The sequence below is a fragment of the Chiloscyllium punctatum genome, chromosome 34 (assembly GCF_047496795.1).
Source record: "Chiloscyllium punctatum isolate Juve2018m chromosome 34, sChiPun1.3, whole genome shotgun sequence".
Classification (NCBI taxonomy): Eukaryota; Metazoa; Chordata; class Chondrichthyes; order Orectolobiformes; family Hemiscylliidae; genus Chiloscyllium; species Chiloscyllium punctatum.
The window spans coordinates 10,790,404-10,796,403 of record NC_092772.1 but is presented as its reverse complement, the minus strand read 5'-3'; positions in this window follow the sequence as shown (position 1 = coordinate 10,796,403).

Genomic DNA, 6,000 nt, shown 5'->3' with positions numbered 1-6,000 from the left:
TTGATACCGATCAGTCTGTGTGGCTGGGGTCACTGTTGGTGGGTGACCGTACCCCAACCCCACCATCAGGACCTGTAGGCATTTGGTTACCGCTGTTGTGAGTTCAATCCTCATGTCGCAGCTTTTACCGACATGGACAAGATATTACTGGGGGGTCAAGCTCAGGAAAATGGCACAGAACAGTATCGGGGAAAAGCGACTTCATTGGATATGATCAGTTTCACTGCATTTCTGCAATGGCCGAGCGCTTTTCCCACTGAACACTGGACTGTTTATTCAGACACCATGGACTCGGGTTTGACTCAGACCATGCTTGGTGGTAGAACTGTTCAATAAATATCTGGAATTACGAATCTAAAAACTCCTATATATCCATGTTCAATTGTTGAAAAAAAACATCTAACGTCATTTAAGGAATCAAACTGCCATTCTTACCTGCTTGGGCCTCCATGTGACTCCAGACTCACTACAATATGGTTGAGTCTCAACAACCCGCTGTGCAATTAGGGATGGCAATAAATACTGCCGAACCAGCGACGCCCTCATACTGTAAAGGATAAGAAAAAAAAGTTCATTCGGCTCTATCTAGATTACTTAGCGCAGTTCTGCAATTCAGAGTACTGCAAGGATGTGATTGCACTGGGAACGTTGCAAAGGATTCACTGGGATATTGTCTGGGCTGAAGAGTTTTAGTTGTGAGGAGTTCACTGGGGTTGTTTGTCGCCAAGCAGAGGAGATTGGAGAAGACATGACTGAGATGTACAAAATAATGAGGGATATGGATAGGATAGACTGAAAGAAGCGTTTGTTATTGATGGCGAGTTCGAACACTGGGGCCAAGAGATTTCGGAAAAAGGCAGAAAGTTTTGAAATCTTGGAAATCTTGATTCAGTTCGTAAAGCAGTTGTGTTGTACAAGTGTGGCCACAACTGGCTGAAGGGCCACCTTCGATGTCGTTGTCCTCCACAGTATCGCGGTTAGTATCCCTGCCTGTCACAGGGCTCAACTCTCCGCTGGGGGCATCGTAATGGTTTTAAACCTGTCGCTTTGTTCGCAACTGAAAGTTATTAATGCTTGGCCTTCCATTCTCGATTGGACATGTCACAGGACGGACAGTGCTGTCTGAATCAGCGTGGAGACGGACTGCAGCTCCTGGAGAGAGAGAGTGTCAGTGACAGTGCAAACACGTAACTTCAGCAAACTGCACATTGTGTTTGCCTTACAATGAAATCCATTTTATACAGTTGTTCCTGACTGATGTGCTTATTTAAAGCAAGAATCTGAGGAAGAAAACAAAGTAAACCCATTCAGATCTGAGTGCAGAAACATTTCCAGCAGCACTAACGAGGTTGTACAGCGGAGAACCGCGTTTGGATGGATTGAATTCGGGTTGGTGGGCGCAGCAGGCTTTCACTGGGATGAGTTACCAGTGTGTAAAGCCATTACACATGATACAGATAGTGTTCAATGTGATGGCACACTACAGTGGTTCGCACTGCTCTTAGGTCTGTAGGTTAGGTGGATTGGCCATGTTAAATTGGGCTGATGTGTCCAGGGAGTGACTTCAGTAAGTTAAGTGAATTATCCATGGGTAACGCAGTGATAAGGTCACATGATGCCAGGTTTTATTCCAGCAGGTTTATTTGAAATAACAAGCCAGAGGCCTGTGTGGATAAAAACGGGAGCTAGATCTGGTTGAGATGCTGTTCAGAGTGTCCCTATAGAATCTATTGGCTGAATTGTACTTTCTGCATTGTAGGGAGTCTGGGATTCGATCAGAGGACACTGCCAGCGTTTACTGGGCTGCTAAGACATTGGAGACAATGCTGACGGCGTTTAGTGGGGATGGAGTTTTATTTATTTGTGTTTGGAAAATTTGAAACTAAACCAAGGAAAACCGAATGGAAGTTTTCCGGAGTATTTGAGGTTTGGAGAGAGAGTAAATATGTGGTAAATTCTCTCTTTCAAGTTCATAAATTTCTGAAAGTCAAGATTACAAAACCATTGATGTAGAACAAAGAAATAATGGGAGCAAAATTTCTGTCACTCAGACAATCCGTTTCCAAAGTATTTGGAAAAGCACATTTACAGACACACAAACAGCGAGTTTCACCAGGAGAGAGACAACCTGTGGCCAGGTAAAAGTGTAAAGGAGGGTGTAGGGAGTAGAAGGTGCGAGGAAACAATGTCTAATTTGGACGACTTCAGATGAAAAGAAATATCGGAAACGTCTGCAGCTGAGTAAGATTCAGCAAAAAAACCTCAGAGTTTTGAAAGATTTATATTAATATTCCACATGAAGCATTATAAATGGAACTGAGCAGATTTTGTATATTGTCAAGGAAAGCTATTCCATAATGAATAGGAAGTGACCCGTCTCTTGGAGATCGATTTCCTGCTTTAATCCCATGCCTTAAAGATGGGAAGACGATTGCCATGACGTTGGGTTCATTTGACACCCACTGAAATCTGCCAAAGTAACTGAGCATCAAAACTGGCATCTTGTTTTGTAGTTTAACCTTTTGTTTTTCTCATCTGTATTTTCTTTAAGCTGAAATAAATTCGGAGCAAAATTGAATACAACATTAAACGTTCCAATCATATAAATCCAATTCCCTTCCGATCATTGGAATGAACAGAGTGAAGGTGCAGCAAAATTAATAAAATGAAACGAACAAAACTGCATTTCCGGGAATTTTACCCAGCTTACGTTCAGCCATATGAGAAAGCCCATCGAGCTAAAACATCACCTTCACTTCTCTCTCCATATATACTTCTTACAACAACAACAGGTTCTTGAGACATGTTTTGATTATAAACTCAACTCATTGTTCCGTGAATCCTACATCGTTTGCAAGGCACAAATGGGATGTAGAACATAACTCTCTCCATTTGCCTAGATGGGTGTAGCTTCAATAACACTTAAGGAACTGGACACCGTCCACGACAATGCAGTCACTTGAGTGTACCCTCTTCAATACCTGCAATATTCATTCCCCACACCGCTAAGGCACAATTGCAGCAGAGTGCAGCAACTACAAGATGCACAGGAGTAAGTCATTTGGGCATTTTTGACAGAACCTTCAAAACTCAACAGCTGTACTGACTATAAGGACAACAAAAAATAATAAGGGAGATGCAATGAAACGCCACCATTTTTAAGTTACCCTCCAATGCCCATAGCACCTTGACTTGGAAAGGAATCAGTGATAAACTCATTGGTGAAACGGTCTTGATGGGCAAAGTTGCATCCTTCAGCCTTCCATATTTTATCTTACATTTTTAAAAAATGTTGATTTATGCGGTGACCGGACTTGTGCTCAGTCCTTTATCTGCTCCCTAACCTGGTAGTTGCTAAAGTTCTGCTATCATCCACAGCCTGTGGTCAACAATAGAAAATATCCGAAAACCGTCTCAATGAAATGTTTCCCCTCCAGATTAGAGTGGAGTTGGAGAAGCACAGCAGGTCCGGCAGCATCTGAGGAGCAGGAAAAATGGACGTTTCAGGCAAAAGCCCTTCATCAGGAATGATACTGCAGCATATGGGATGGAGAGGTAATTGGGAAGGGTGTGGGGCTGGGGAGAAGGTAGCTAAGAGTGTTGTAAGTGGATACAGGTGGGGGGTGAACATGAAATGTCAGAGAAGAAGGTGGAGTGGATAGGTGGGAAAGAAGATGCACAGGTGTGATAGGTCAGGAGGACGGTGTTGAGCTGGAAGGTGGGAACTGGGGTAAGGTAGCGGGAGGGGAAATGAGGAAACGGGTGAAGTCCAAATTGATGTCATGGGTTTGAAGAGTCCCGAGGCGGATTATGAGACCTTCTTCCTCCAGGTATCGGGTCCTGAGGCAGTGGCGATGCAGGAGGCCCATGACCTACATGTCCTCGGGAGAGTGGGAGGGGGAGTTGAAATGTTTGGCCATGGGGCACTGGGGTTTATTCTTGCGGTTATCCTGGAGATATTCAGAGAAGTGCTCTGTGAGAACACATCTATTCTCTCCAATTTAGAGGAGACCGCATCGGGAGGAATGTATGCAAGAAATGACATGTGTGGAAATTTTTCAGAACTTTTGATGGATGTGGAAGCCTCCATTAGAGCCTTTTACAGAGGTAAGGAGGTAGATGTGGGTGCAGGTTTTGCAATTCCTGCAGTGACAGGGGAAGGTGTTAGGAGGGAAGTGTGGGTCATTGAAGGGTTCGGACTTGAATGGCAGTCACAGAGCAAACGGTCTTGGCAGAAAGTGGATAGGGGTGGGGAGGGGAACATATCCCTGCTGGTGGGATCAGTTTAGAGGTGGCGAAACTGTCGGAGGATGATGTGATTTTTGCGGAGGTTGGAGGCATAGAAGATGAGGACCAAGGGGGTTTTGTCCTTGTTGTGGTTGAAGGTTTGTGGTTCGTGAGTGGAGTTACAGGACATGGATGAGGTGAATTGGAGGGCATTTTCAACCACATAGGAGGGAAGTTGCGCTCTTTAAAGAAGGAGGCCATCTGGTATGTTCTATGGTGGAACTGGACCTTTGGGAGCAGATGCCATTGAGGGGGAGGAATTGGGAATACAGGGCAACATTTGCGCAAGAATTGGGGTGGGAGGAGGTATAATACAGATAGCTGTGGGAATAAGTGGGTTTGCAAAAAGTGTCAGCAACACTGACCTCGTGGGATATATTTCCCTCCCCACCCGATCCACTTTTCACAAAGACTGTTTCCTCCACGACTACCTCATCAAGTCCTCGCCCTCCAATGACCCACTCTCCCCTCGCGGCACCTTCCCCTGCCACCACAGGAATTGCAAAACTTGCATCCACATCTTCCCTCTCACATCCTTCCAAGGATCCAATGAGCCTTCCACATCCATCAAATGTGCATGTGCACTTCCACACGAGTCATTTATTGCATCTGTTGCTCCCGAAGCGGTCTCCTTTACGTTGGGGCCAACAGACACCTTCTCGCAGAGCGCTTTTGAGAACATTTCCAAGAGACCCGCAACAATCAACCCCAATGCCCCATGACCAAAAACATCAACAACTCGCCGCCCCCCCCCCTCGATTCTCCCGAGGAATTGCAGTTCCTGGGTCTCCTCCACTGCCATTCCATCACCACCGGACGCCTCATTTTCCACCGCAGGACCCTTCAACCCCAGGGCATCAACGTGGTCTTGACCAGTTTCCTTGTCTCCCCACTCCCACGTTATCCGAGTTCCAATTTTCTAGCTTGGCACCATCCTATTGACCTGTCTCACCCGTATAACTTACTTCCTCCCTGTCCGCTCCACCCTCTTCTTCGACCTATCACCTTTAACCCCATCTCCATTCACCTCTTGCACTCTCAGTTAAATTCTTCCCACACACAGTCCTCCCGTTTATCTCTCCACCCTCGAGGCTGCCAGCTTTATTCCTAATGAAGAGCTTTTGCCCGAAATGTGATTTTTTTTCTGCAACTCGGATGCTGCCTGACCTGCTGTGCTTCTTCAGCACCCCCTAATCTTGATTCTGATTTCCAGCACCTGCAGTACGCACTTCCATCCAACTGATTACCCTGTCCATTGATCTTGAATAGGCCGTTGCTGAAGTTCCAGCATCATTTCCCTGCTCTTATATTCTCATCTGCGGTCAAGAACAGAAAGTATCTCCAACCCCTCGAGACCACTTGATCCCTTGTCTAATCAACTACAAAGATTCGTGAATGTTTAGTCCAATTTCTCTTTTATTACTTTAAACCACTCAGTATTCACACTTTTCTCATTGTGCGTCCTCAAATTCATTATCACCCACTTCACTGGATTGAATTCCTTTCAGCACATTTTCTTGCCAATTGTTTCCAATCTCCCTGCAGTCTATGGCTTTCTTCCTCATGGTTAACGACATAACTAATTGTTACCTGATTTGTAAGCTGCTAAATGATGGCCACGACAAATAAATATAAATCATTGACCTATATGAGAAAACAATGGAACTCATAGAAGCCATGGTTCATAATCTTGTAGAGGACACCAGAATTGGA